This window comes from Lampris incognitus, chromosome 1, assembly GCF_029633865.1.
Source record: "Lampris incognitus isolate fLamInc1 chromosome 1, fLamInc1.hap2, whole genome shotgun sequence".
Classification (NCBI taxonomy): Eukaryota; Metazoa; Chordata; class Actinopteri; order Lampriformes; family Lampridae; genus Lampris; species Lampris incognitus.
In genome coordinates, this window is record NC_079211.1 from 42,591,231 (window position 1) to 42,605,152 (window position 13,922).

A 13,922-nucleotide genomic window follows, 5' to 3' on the forward strand; every position below is an offset into this window, starting at 1 on the left:
TGTGAGACCGACTGATGGAAGCACGTATACATCATGTTTTTAAATGAGCCACTTCAAGACGGGCAAAGCAATTGGATTAAAGTGCTGAGGTCACTCGTGAGAGGCTCCAAATAAGCCAGAGCCTATTACAGACAAATAGCTGTGGTAGTAAAGTTCAGCTGAGGTCGTCAGCGCTTTGAAAGCTCTCTCTGATGGTATATGTGATGTGAGCTACCCAAATGCAGAGCACAGCGGAGCATGCTCCATATCTCCCCATGCCCATCCCATCTTTCATTAGCATTCTCTTAAACTCCCTTCCCAGATATTGATTTGGCCCCAGAAATTAGCACGCCTTTCTTCTTCAAGGGCCCCCGCCTCTCCCTCTACCCACACATTCCCTTTCTTCCCTCCATTTGCATCTTGCCATCATGACACTGCCTTTCTCCCTCGCTCCCTCCATCTCGCCATGTGCTCTGTCTGTATTTTCTCCCTCATTTTCTCTCTCGGTTGATGCAGTAATATTAGTATTCTCCGGCTGAGCACAAAACAGAAGATGAGATGTACACCAGGTCAAGTCTGCCTCCCTTTTTTCCCCGTTGCCTTTGAGCTGATAAAGAGACTCTAATTGCATTTGCATAATGATGCTAACACAAAATTACACATGCACAAACTCCGAGACTCCGACAGCGGCCGGGCAAACTTCTCAAGAGCCTCCTTAGGTGTGTATACTTGTACGCAAGGTTTGCTTAGTTGAACAAAAACACATTCACGTGGAAACACCGACCACTTATGGAAAGCTTTGGATCGCTGTGAACAAACCCAGACATGAGCAGGGATGATGGCTGCATGAATCACTTTGATGCCCCCACAGATTACTGCCTTGTTTTGCTAGACTATGTAAAAGATGAGTATAGCCAGGCTTGCTTGCTTAGCTAATCTCATTTCAGTTAAGCTACACGTCGTTTCTGAGGAATGTCGGCATATAACATTGCTGATGCCACCGTCCTACGTATCGACCACAGTGCACGTTTGCTTCCTGAACTCCCGCAGAGCAAATCACACCACAAACAAATAAATGGGAAAATTATCTGCTTTGTTCCTGTCGATTATATTTTCACCCTGACCTTCTCTTTTTGCATTTCATTTTCTGAAACTCAATTGGGAAAGCCATCTCAAGGCGACACATTACAGTATTCAACAAATTAATGGAACATTAATTTGAAGGCCAGGAAACTGAACGTTAACTGACTATTAGGTAGGACAAGCTTAAGCTTCTGGTGGCACGATGGACCAGCGGTTAGCACTGTTGCCTCACAGCAAGAAGGTGCTGGGCTCGAACCTCAGGTCGTCCCAGGTCCTTTCTGTGTGGAGTTTGCATGTTCTCCACGTGTCTGTGTGGGTTTCCTCCGGGTGCTCCGGTTTCCTCCCACCATCAAAAAGACATGCGTGTTAGGGTTAATACTCCTGTCTGTGCCCCTGAGCAAGGCACTGGAAAGAAGAACTGGAGTTGGTCCCCGGGTGCTTCAGCTGCCCACTGCTCCTATACAATAGGATGGGTTACATGCAGAGAACACATTTCAGCTGTACAATAACAAAATAAAGTGGATTTCTTCTTCTTCTTTTTCTTCTTCTTCTTCTTCTTCTTAACTCTGGAGAGCATTGTTCAGTGCTTCTTTTTTTTTCAAGGAAAGGTTAGTGGAAATGAGTTGAGAAGCACCCCTCACCTTTCCTGCGGTTTTGTTTCCTTGTGTGGCTGGACTTATTTGTTCAATTTACGATGATGATGATGAAGCAGTGATTTTAAATTTCAAAGGCGCAAGTTTCAAAATGGGCGGCACGGTGGCACAGCGGTTAGAGCGGTCGCCTCACAGGAAGAAGGTCCTGGGTTCGAGTCCCGGGGTAGTCCAACCTTGGGGGTCGTCCCGGGTCATCCTCTGTGTGGAGTTTGCATGTTCTCCCCCGTGTCTGCGTGGGTTTCCTCCGGGGGCTCCGGTTTCCCCCCACAGTCCAAAGGCACGTAGGTCAGGTGAATCGGCCGTACTAAGTTGTACCTAGGTGTGAATGTGTGCGTCAGCCCTGTGACAGACTGGCGGCCTGTCCAGGGTGTCTCCCCGCCTGCCGCCCAATCACTGCTGGGATAGGCTCCAGCATCCCCGCGACCCTGAGAGCAGGATAAGTGGTTGTAGGGGGATGGCTGGATGGAAGTTTCAAAACGAATGCATGAACACTAATACAATCCGCTAATATACGTGGACCATTCTCCATCCTACTCCTCTAGGAGTTAAGACCAAATCCAGCCTCCAGTTTACCCACATTAGGGAGCGACACATCCCAAAACACTTTACAAAGACAAGATTAGTTCAAATTCGTTTAGCTTCACCTTGCTAAGTGGAATTCATCACAGTCACTCCTAAATACCTGAATGTAGTTTTGCACAATCAAAATCTTTTCTGTCATATAGTTTTATTGCTGCAATCAGTTCAGATATTTAAACCGCATCAACACACACACACACACACACACACACACACACACACACACACACGTACGACGCCTCTAAAAGCACTTTTAACACAATATGCAGAGCTCACAGACAAAATGAAAGCTCGTGATCAGACATGCCTAATCATAATGCCCTCATTATCATTCTAAACATTAAGCCCGCCTTATTACTAGTATTTTGTGTTTTGCGGAGGAGAAAAAAAAAATTGCAGCTGATTTCCTGATCCTTTCGCTTTCTCGCTCTCTTTCACACCTCCTCCCCCTCTGTTCTTCCAGTGGGCTCAGGTTGAAAGAGAAGTACTCTGATATTTTAAGCCTGTTAACCTATTAAATGATTGATTACCACATTTAAGTCTGTTTCATTTTTAATCACCGCTCCAATGATGTATTTAATGGACCCGGGGCCTTAATGAAGACGCATGTTAAATTTGGTGAGCGAAGAAGAGCGAAGGAGGGAGACAGCGGTCCACCCAGGGCCTGCGCCACATCTTCCCATTTGCAGCGTTTTGTAGATAAGCTTTCCCAGAAGATGAGAAAGGTGCCTTTTTGTGAGTCTAAGGTTTTCTGCTGTGCAGTCACGGGGTCTCTACGTTGGCCTGTGTCCTCATCACGGGTCCAGGGCTGATCGTGGGCCACAGTTCTGCTGTGCTTTAAAATAGATTCCCCTGCATTTGGTTGTGGTTTGATTTGAATTTCTAATTTATTTGGATAGCTGAAGTAATATAAATGAATAAATAAAACGGACTTCCATGATCAAACGCGGCACTCTGAATGTGCTGGCACCACTCTCATACAGAAGTGTTTTCTGCATCGCAGCTTAAATATTAGCTGTAGGATCGCCAAATTCAGGACGGAGAACCGGAGCCATTGTGATCTCAGAATCAGAATCAGAATCGTGTTTACTGGACATGCAGGTTTACACAAACAAGGTATTTGACTCTGGTTTTGTGGCTCTCTCAGTATACTTAACATAGAATAACAACACTACAAAACAAAAATCTTCAGATTTAAACACGCAGCTTGACTATACACAGGCGAGATAAGAGGTGATAAAGTGCAGTGGTGCAGAGAATATAGCAGAGATGCTGAAATAGATGTTAGCAGGCTACTTACATACATGCCTGAGGTAGATGGACATGACAGCAAACCAGTACTATATGTAAAATGTACAATACAGTGTTAATCGTTCATTTGAATGGCAGCCCGTGGAAATAAGCTGTTTTTATATCTAGTGGTTTTCAGGTACAGTGCTCTGTAGCGCCTACCAGAGGGGAGGAGCTGGAACAGGTTGTGACCAGGGTGTGATTGGTCTGCAGTGATGTTGCCTGCCCGTTTCCTGACTCTGGATGTGCATAAATCCTGAATGGAGGGCAGGTTGGCACCAGTGATTCTCTCTGCAGACCTAACTGTCTGTTGTAGTCTGGCCCTGTCCCGTTCGGTGGCCGATCCAAACCAGACAGTGATGGATGTGAAGAGGACAGACTGGATTATTGCATTTTAGAACTGAATCAGCAGTTCCTGAGGTAAATTGAACTTCCTGAGCTGGTGGAGAAAGTACATGCTCTGCTGGGCGTTTTTGGTGATTGTGTCTATGTTGGATGCCCACCTCAGGTCCTGGGAGATTGTTGAACCCAGAAATCTGTAGACACCATGCTGTTGAGTATGGTGTGGGGGGGCAGTGTTGGGGGGGGCTCCTCCTGAAGTCCACTGTCATCTCCACTGTTTTGAGTGTGTTCAGCTCCAGGTTGTTATGGCCGCACCAGAGAGCCAGCTGATCAACCTCCCATCTATATGCAGACCCGTCACCATCCCAGATAAAGGCAATAATGGCCGTGTCACCCGCAAACATCAGGAGTTTAACAGACGGGTCTCCTGAGATGCAGTCATTTGTGTTGAAAGGAGAAGAGTAGAGGGGAGAGCACATATCCCTGGGGGGCGCCAGTGCTGATTGTCCGGGTGGGGGATGTGATTTTCCCCGGCCTCACTAGCTGCCCCCTGTCTGCAGCACATTATATCGTTTGCTACCCGAACATTTTCGGGATGACGGATGCATGTATTTAAGAGAGACTATTAACAGCTGTGATGAGATGATGTGAACGGCACAAAGGGAGCCGTTCTTTTTTTTTCTTTTCTTTTTTTGTTCCGCAACAGTTTCTCAACTTTGCTCGTTGAAGTTGAGGGCTGATGTTGTTACAATGTGATCATTTAACAGGGCCTTTTTAAGCTTTGATCCTCAAGAGACAAATACAACAAGCACAGGCCCATGCTAATAACCCCCTGTCTATCTATGTCCTCCACCCACACAGATAAACAAAAGTATGCGTGCGTTCACACACACACATACACACACACACACACACACACACACACACACACACACACACACACACACACACACACACACACACACACACACACACACACACACAAAACAGTCCTTGGTGAATAAGGAGGAGAGGAGAGCTTAATGGTGCATTGCAGGTGTGGTTTCAACAGTCCATTTGTCAGGAGAGGCATTCAATTAGTGCCTGGAGCCAGTGCAGCGACTCGTTCTGTGTGTGTGTGTGTGTGTGTGTGTGTGTGTGTGTGTGTGTGTGTGTGTGTGTGTGTGTGTGCATAATTTTGTTTACGAATGTGGATGCATTTGTGGTGAATACATAGGTGTGGGTCACTGCCTGCCTGCATAGCTGCGTGTGACTTTGTGTGCTCACGTGTCTGTAGCTTCAGTTTCTCACCACTATGATATACTGCCGTCCCCCCACCATGGAAACAGAACCGAGTTTACTTACCACGCCACCACCCCCACATCTCTCTCTCCCTCTCTCTCTCTCCCTCTCTCCCTCTCTCTCTGTCTCTCTCTCTCTCACTCTCTGTCGCTCTCTCTCTGTCTCTCTCTCTCTCTCACTCTCTCTCGCTCTCCCTCTCTGTCTCTCTCTCTCACTCTCTCTTTCCCTCTCTCTCTCCCTCTCTCACTCTGTCTCTCTCTCTCTCCCTCTCTCCCTCTCTCTCTCTCTCTCTCACTCTCCCTCTCTCTGTCTCTCTCTCTCTCTCGCTCTCGCTCTCGCTCTCTCTCTCTCTCTCTCTCTCTCTCTCTCTCTCTCTCTCTCTCTCTCTCTCTCTCTCTCTCTCTCTCTCGCTCTCCCTCTCTGTCTCTCTCCCTCTCTGTCTCTCTCCCTCTCTCTCTTGCTCTCCCTCTCTTTCCCTCTCTCTCTCTCTAACTCTGTCTCTCTCAATTCAATTCAATTCAATTCAATATGTGCTTTATTGGCATGACATACATTTGTGTACATATTGCCAAAGCATGTAAAACAACAACACAATACAACAATGATTATAATAATAACAAAAACAACAATGATTATAATAATAACAGCAACAACAACAATGATTATGATATTAAATAACAATAGTAGCAATAGGTGCCGTCATCCACTATCTCTCAGGTTGTGGCAAGATAATATAAATCTTGCTGCAATGTTCGCCGCTGGCCCCCCTCCCAGGACCACCCGCAGCTTACCTGCGTCGTCCATTTCCTGGTACTCTGGAATCACATGTTCCAGTTCCTTGACAAAAGCCCGGCGCTGTTTTTCAAATCTGTCACATTTAAGGAGGAAGTGCACCTCTGTCTCCACCTCATCTGTCATGCACTGACCACATGATCGTTGCTCTTTTGGCAACCACGTCTTTTTGTGTCTCCCCTTTTCAATGGCGAGACTGTGGTCACTGAGCCTGTATTTGGTGAGGATCTGTCGCTGCTTCCTGTCTCTGACAGTTAAGAGGTATTCTTCCAAATCATAGTTTGTTTTTAGGGCCCGATAGACTTCTAGTTTGTTTTGAGTTTTGATTTCAGCGTTCCAATGTTTCAGATAATTGTTCTTGCTTTGTTTTATAGCCTGATTTATCGTAAACTTTGTTTGGGATGCAGTGCTGGCCTGAGGTTGGTTGGTCTTAGTATTTATTACAGGGTTAATGAGTCTCAGAGCCAGCTGCTTCAGGGGACTCTTTTCGGGGTTCAGTTCTTGGGTTTTCAGAGCTTTAAAGTGCAGTGTATTTGTTGGGCTTGTATTTAAGTGCATCCAGAAATTTAGAGATCTTTTTTGTACATTTATCAATAATGGAAACCGGCCTAATTCTGCCCTACATGCGTTGTTTGGTGTTTTCCTTTGTATTTTCAGAATCATTCTACAGAATTCAGCATGTAGGGTTTCTGCTGGATGCTTGTCCCATCTAGTGTAGCTGGAAAGACTGAGTGGACCCCATACCTCACTTCCATATAGTGCAATGGGCAGAATTACACTATCAAACAGTTTGCACCAGATGGAGATTGGTATATCAATGTTAAAGAATTTATTTTTAATTGCATATAGAGCTCTGCGAGCTTTTTGTTTTAGGTTATTCACTGCCCTACTGAAACTCCCTGATGCTGTAATAATTAGACCCAGGTAAGTATACTGCATCGTATGCTCTAAGGTGATGCTACCTAGAGTCAACTGGTATCTATTTTCCTGACATCTGGGCTTCTTCTGGAAGATCATTACTTTTGTCTTTTTTGGATTTATTGCCAGGGCCCAGTGCTGGCAATAGTCCTCAAGCAGGTCTAGTAGTTGTTGCAGCCCATCTGCGGTTGGTGACAACAAAACTAGATCATCTGCATAAAGCAAAAATTTCACTTCCATGTCATACAGGGGGAGACCTGGGGCTGCAGACTGTTCCAGCTGCACCGCCAGTTCATTAATATATATATTAAACAGTGTCGGGCTAAGTCCACAGCCCTGTCTCACCCCTCTATTCTGAGTGAAGAACTCAGTGTGTTTGTCTCCAATCTTAACTGCACATTTGTTGTCCGAATACATTGACTTTATTATGTCATACACTTTACCCCCTACACCACTTTGTAAGAGTTTATAGTATAGTCCTTCATGCCAAATAGAGTCGAAAGCTTTTTTGAAGTCAATAAAACAAGCAAATATTTTTCCATTTTTGGTTTGATTCACATTTTCATTTATGAAGGTGTGTAGGGTGTAAATATGGTCCGTAGTCCGGTGATTTGGGAGGAAGCCAATTTGACCTTTGCTCAGGACATTGTGTTCGTTAAGGAGGGTTAGAATTCGATTGTTCAAAATGCTATTAAACACCTTCCCCAGACTACTGCTCACACAAATGCCTCTGAAATTATTAGGATCCAATTTGTCTCCATTTTTATGAATAGGAGTTATAAGCCCTTTGCTCCAGATGTCAGGAAAAAATCCCGAACTTAGAACAATGTTGAACAATTTGAGTACTGCCCTTTGCAGCTCAGGTGTGCTGTTTTTAAGCATCTCGCTTCTGATGCTGTCAAGGCCACAAGCTTTATTGGGTTTTAAGGATTTGAGCTTCTGTGCTAATTCTTCTTGTGTTATTGGAAAATCCAGTGGGTTTTGGTTGTCTTTTATAGTGCATTCGAGCAACCGTAATTTTTGTTTGATCAGATTGTAATTGGAATTTGAGTGTTCTTGTTGGATTTCCGAATAGATATGTTCAAAATGACTTTTCCAAATTTCTCCATTTTGGATAGGCAGGTCTTGTGGTTTTGTAGCGCTCAAATTATTCCACATTTCCCAGAATTGGTTTTGATTCAGGGAATGTTCTATTTCCTGTAGGGTTCTATCTACATGGCTTTGTTTTTTCATTCTTAATGTGTGTTTATATAGTTTTAATGTTTCGCTATATTTCTTTCTTATATCCATATCTTGAGGTTGGTAGTGTTTCAGGTTTGACAATTTACGCAGTTCTTTTCTTATATTTTTACAATCGTTGTCAAACCATTTTTCATTTTCAGATTGTTTCTTTTTTCTGTTGTGGGTCCTTGGTAGGACCATGTTTGCTGCCGTCTGAAAGATACAATTGATTTCATTGACAGCTTGGTTGGTATTGTGCTTATTAGTTTCAAACGGTTTGTTAATGAAGTTAGTAATCATATTAAGTAATTTTGATGAATTCAGGATATTGATAAATTTTTCTGCACTGTCTGGAGCCCATCTGTAGGTCTTATTAATTTTGAACAGCTTGCTGGGCTCCTCTATAGGCATTTGAGTCAGGTTAATAGTTTTGAAGAAAATCATAATTTGGTTATGGTCAGAAAGAGGAGTTTGTTGTCTGACAGTGAATGCGTTGAAGGAGGTGGGGTCCATGTCAGTTATTGCATAGTCAACTACACTAGCTCCAAGACCTGAACAACATGTGAACCTTCCCAAAGAGTCTCCTCTGATCCTACCATTAAGTGTGTACAGGCCAGAAGCGCGACAGAGGTGCACTAGCTCCTTACCAGCCTTGTTCACAGTACAGTCGAGGGAGCTCCTTTTAATGAGGCTTGGTGAGAGGTACAGGGAATGTTGACCAAACACATGTCTGTTACCCTGAGGGTCAATGGTATCACTCATTGAACCTGTTCTTGCGTTAAAATCTCCGCACAGCAGCACATTTCCCTGGGCCTGGAAAAGGCTTACCTCTTCATGGAGATTAGTCAGGAAATCCTCATCGTAATATGGGGATTCAATTGGGGCAGAATATAGAGCACAGAGATAGATATCTTTGTTTGATATGCCAATTTTATTGCTGAGTTTCAGCCAGCAGTGGGATGTTCCAATTTTAATTTTTGAAATGTGGTTGGTTAAACATCCTCTGCACCAAATCAAAATACCTCCAGAGTCTCGTCCACGATGTACTGAGTTAAGTTTATTTGACGGAATAATTATTTCTTTGTAACCTGAGGGACAGTGGGTGGTTATGTCTTCACGACACCAGGTTTCGGTTAATATGACTATGTCGACATTTTCGATGTTTTTCAAGAAGTCAGGGTCTCTACTCTTCATCCCAAAGGAAGATGAGAAGAGACCCTGAATGTTCCAACAAGAGACAGAAAAAGAACGCATGAAAAGAAAATATACAATGAGTCTCTTTTGTGAGACAGAGAATTATCAAGTTACAGTGGAAGAAGACATATATGAAATATTCTGATAACACTTACCAAATACATCACTATCGATATAGTGGGCATTATTATACACAACCAGAGCCAAATCAACACTCAGGATTTCCCCGTGTAAGTGGTTACCCCATTAAGATCTGATGGCACGTAGAGGTTGTCTTAGACGCTGCCATGCAGGAGTCTGGAACACAAGGTGTGGAGCATCTCCTTTATCTCTCCAATCTCAGTCTTGGCTGGGGCGGTGGGTGTGGGAGGGGGCTGGGCTACTGCAGCAGCATAGCTTTGTGGCCTGTGCTGTGGGGGACAGGCTCTGTCAAGTGTTGTTGTCTTTTTGTTTTTTGGAGGGGTTGGGTGCACAGGTTTCTTGGACCTGGGGGAAGCAGCACGTAGGTGTGGGTGTGTGTAGGGCTTTCGGCCCAAAGGTGAGTATGGAGTATGGGGCTGTGGGGGGGGAGGGGTCCAGGTATTGTGTGCTCTGGGGGGGAAAGGGGGGTATCTGGGGATGTGGGAGGGTTCTGGTCTGTAGTCTCCTACTGGTGGAGGATAAGTGGGTGTGGTTGGGTTGCGGCCCAAAGCAACATCTTTTAGGGTCCTCGCAAAAATCCGCACCCTCTCCTTGTGAAGGTGCAGTCCGTCGTAGAGGTCATGGAGGCTGATGCCTGAATGGTGAGCCAGGTGGACATTGGGAAGAGCAGCGCAGCCTCTGCTGATGTCTGTGTTGATTCCATGGATTATATGGGGTGGGGTGTCACGCCGTGGCAGGAGTGTTGACACCACAATCCGAGCCTCTGGGAATTCTCCACTTGCTCTCTCTGCCACTCTACACACCGCCACAGCCGTGTCACTGCGCAGATAGTGCAGGTCATTGGTCCCGGTGTGGATGATGATGCATTGTGGGCTCCCAAGAGATTCCTTGTTCAGGAGCTGTAGTGCATGGCCAGTAGTGCTGCATCGTTTTGCTGTCACGTGATATCCGGGGAATAGTTTCTGAGGGTCCATGAACTTCTGGTTTGAGTCCATAAGCAGGGCTACGTGTGGGCGCTGTTTGTTTGTCTTGGTGGGAGGAGATTGGTTGGGTGGCGGGGGTTGTGTGTTTTGTGTGAGGGGTGTCTGTGTGTCTGTGTGAGTGGTCTCTGTATCATGTTTGTTGGTTGTTTTAGTGTCAGGGGAGGTGTGATGGTCTGTATGGGTGTTAGTGGCATTGTTTTGGGAGACTGAAGCCCTGGCCCTGGTGTTCTCTTGGAGCTCTGTCCTAAGATCCTCCATCTGTTTCATGAGGTTCCTCTCTTTCAGTATCGCCTCCTTCTCTAGTTGGGCTACTTGGGAATGTAGGTTTTGGTTTTCCACCTGTAGCTGCTTCATGGTCTCTTGTAGCTCTAAGACAGTCAGTCTGTTCTCTGTTCTCAGCTGTTCCACCTCCTCCCTTAGCTGCTGGATGGAGCTGGTGGTGGTGTCAGAAAACCTGGCCTGGGTGAACTCCCTAAACTCGACAAAGTCCAGTTCCAGCAGGGCCAGACTCTCCCTCAGCTGCCTGTCAGTGGCAGAGAGAGAGTGGGAAGGGGAAGGGAGAGGGGCTGCTGCGTGTTGTGGGGGCTCATTGTCAGAAGGGGGAGGGGGAGGGGCTGCTGCGTGTTGTGGGGGCTCTGTAGGTAGCTGGTCCTCAGCCGTGTCGCTGTCTCTGTGGTTGTCTACCTCTGCCTTAAGCAGAGGGAAAACCTCTTCAAAAGAGTTCAGGCTCTCCTCGTTTCCCTGCAGCAGTATAGCTCCTTTAGTGTAGTATGTGATGGTCAGTATCGCATTATCGGTGTCCAGATTTTTATCCGTACACACTGTGAACCGTCCTCCACGGCCGATTCCCTCTTTAAATACGTGTTTATAGTGTTGGCAGATGGCAGCTTTCCATGCTGACAGTCGTGTGGTGTGGAAGATTAAGTTGTTTTTTATCGGTTTTCCATGCATACAGATAAAGTCCGCGTATAGTGTGTCTGGGTTGTCGTTTAACACTTTCTCCTTGTGTTTCTTCCTAGCCTGCGTGCTCTTGCAGTCCGCCGGGTAATTCACCACACTAGATTCAGTTGGCTTGGTTTCCATGACGATCGGTAATATTTACCACCACCAACGGTTTATTGTTTTGTTTTGCTGGCTAACGTTAGCTAATTTAGGATACTTCCGGTCCTACGTTACGGTTCTTACGTTTCGTTTTTTATGCACGTCGGATTCAACTGTACGTGTCCTACCTTTCCCTCTGTGTCGGCAGGTAGCGTATTTCTTCGGGTTGGATCCGTAACGTTAGACCAGGTCACGTTAGACCAGGCCACGTTAGTTGTTGGGTTGTTTTGCTGGACGGTTGGCTAGCAGGATAGCAAGCTAACAAGTTAGCCAGCTTGCTGTTTGCGAACTCCTCCGCGAAGATTTAATCTAAAAACTTGGTTTCCTTGTCGGATTAGAGGGAGGATTTTCTGTTAGGAAAACGATTTACGATGTCTTCTTCTTTTAGACTGTTTTCTAAATTCTCTGTCTCACTAGAGACCCAATGTTTGATATATTTTTTTAAGAGCTCATCTCGTGCGTCCTCTCTCTCTCTCTCTCTCTCTCTCGCTCTCGCTCTCCCTCTCTGTCTGTCTCCCTCTCTCTCTTGCTCTCCCTCTCTTTCCCTCTCTCTCTCTCCCTCTCTCACTCTGTCTCTCTCTCTCTCTCACTCTCCCTCTCTGTCTGTCTCCCTCTCTCTCTCCCTCTCTCTCACTCTCTCTTGCTCCCCCTCTCTCCCTCGCTCTCCCTCTCTTTCCCTCTCTCTCCCTCTCTCTCTCTCTCTCTCTCTCTCTCTCTCTCTCTCTCTCTCTCTCTCTCTCTCTCTCTCTCTCTCCCTGTTGTCCCTGTTTGTCTCTCATCCCTCCTTTCTCTCGGTGTCATGGTGTTTTTTGTTTTTTTTCTTCCCTGTATCCAAGTCCGGCACAGTAAACAAGCCTTATTGTAACAACAGTCTCCACCATAAGCAGCCTTCCTAGAGCACTTCAGATTGAGACAAAAGCGAGAGGAAAAAGGCACGTCCGCCCGACTTGTGCTTCTCCACCTGGCAGGGATGGAGCGAGAGAGCAAGACTGAAGAGGAGAGCTTGGGGAGAAAGGAAACAGAGAGAGAGAGAGAAACCGAGTAAGGGGAGTGCGTGAGATAGAGAGAAAGAAGAGGGAGAGAGGACCGGGAGAAGGTAAATGTTTACCGCTTCTCCCCCTGTCCGAGTCAGTGGAGAAGATTTTAATGAGCACCCAGGAAAAAAAAAGAAAAAGGAAGTTTAACAAGTATGAGGAGGAAGCGGGGTGGGTGGGGGGGGGTAGAGATGAGGATGAGACCAGAATTTGGGAGATATTTTTACTTCTGAGAGGCAAACGAGGGGTGGGACTGGTCAAGCAGAGATGACACGAAGGAAGAAAGAGGGGATAAGAGAAGAAGGCCATGGTTTCTGACTTCTCTAACCCCCCTCCCTCTTTTCTAGTGCTTTCCTCTCACTCTTGTTATCTGTTGCTCTTAGCCACACACACACACACACACACACACACACACACACACACACACACACACACACACACCAAGCTCCACGTGGACAAAACCTGTATCGGCACAGCCACTTATATCTCTTAGTTACTCCTTCTTTTGACTTGAACTTCCCCCAAAACAGTTTTTAAGTTTTTTATTTTTTTTATTTTGGGTTTTTTTTTTCTTGCCATTTGCTGCTGCTGCAAAAAATAAAATAAAATAAAAAAACAAAACAAGCAGCTTTCAAGATTTATGGTGCTTTCTGAATGTGTACAGCTGCACGCCGCTCGTGCAGTTTCCGCCTATATTGCGAAACACGTCATTTTTCCCGCAAGCCTTTCTGTAGACGGGCGCCGGCTATCCCGCCCCTTGCCGGCGCTGCCTTTTCACTTATGTGTCCTGTCCCCTTCTTCCTCCTTCCTCCGTTCACATCCTCCTCCCGTCTGTCACACGTTCAAGCCGCTCTGCGGCAGATCTGGAGGAAGACAAAACAAAAGCGGCAGTTCCCATAACACACGGCTGAATGAATAGGAGACGTCTGGCGGCGAGAGAAAAGCAGCATTCATGCGAGGGCTCTGACCCGCCGCAGCGAGCATGCGCAGACACAACGCACTGTGGGAAGGTTGAGCCGCCGCCGCCGCCGCCGCCGCCGTCTTCAGATGAATTACCGCCGGCGTATGCGGCGAGGCTCCCGGTGTGTTTTTGTGCATGTAGATGGGAGGTGGGTGGGTGCGTACGCATATCGAGATGAAATAAAGAAATTGGAGTTATGGACCTCGAGAGATTCTGGGCCAAGTTCCCTGCCTATCGGCCGGGACACACTCATGTGTCTCTCCTCCTTATCATCCCACATTTGTACCGCAAAAAGAAAAAGAAAAAGGCACGTCAGTGGGTGAAGGTGCACCAGAGTTTCATGAAGAAGCAGAAAAAAGAGCTGTTTACT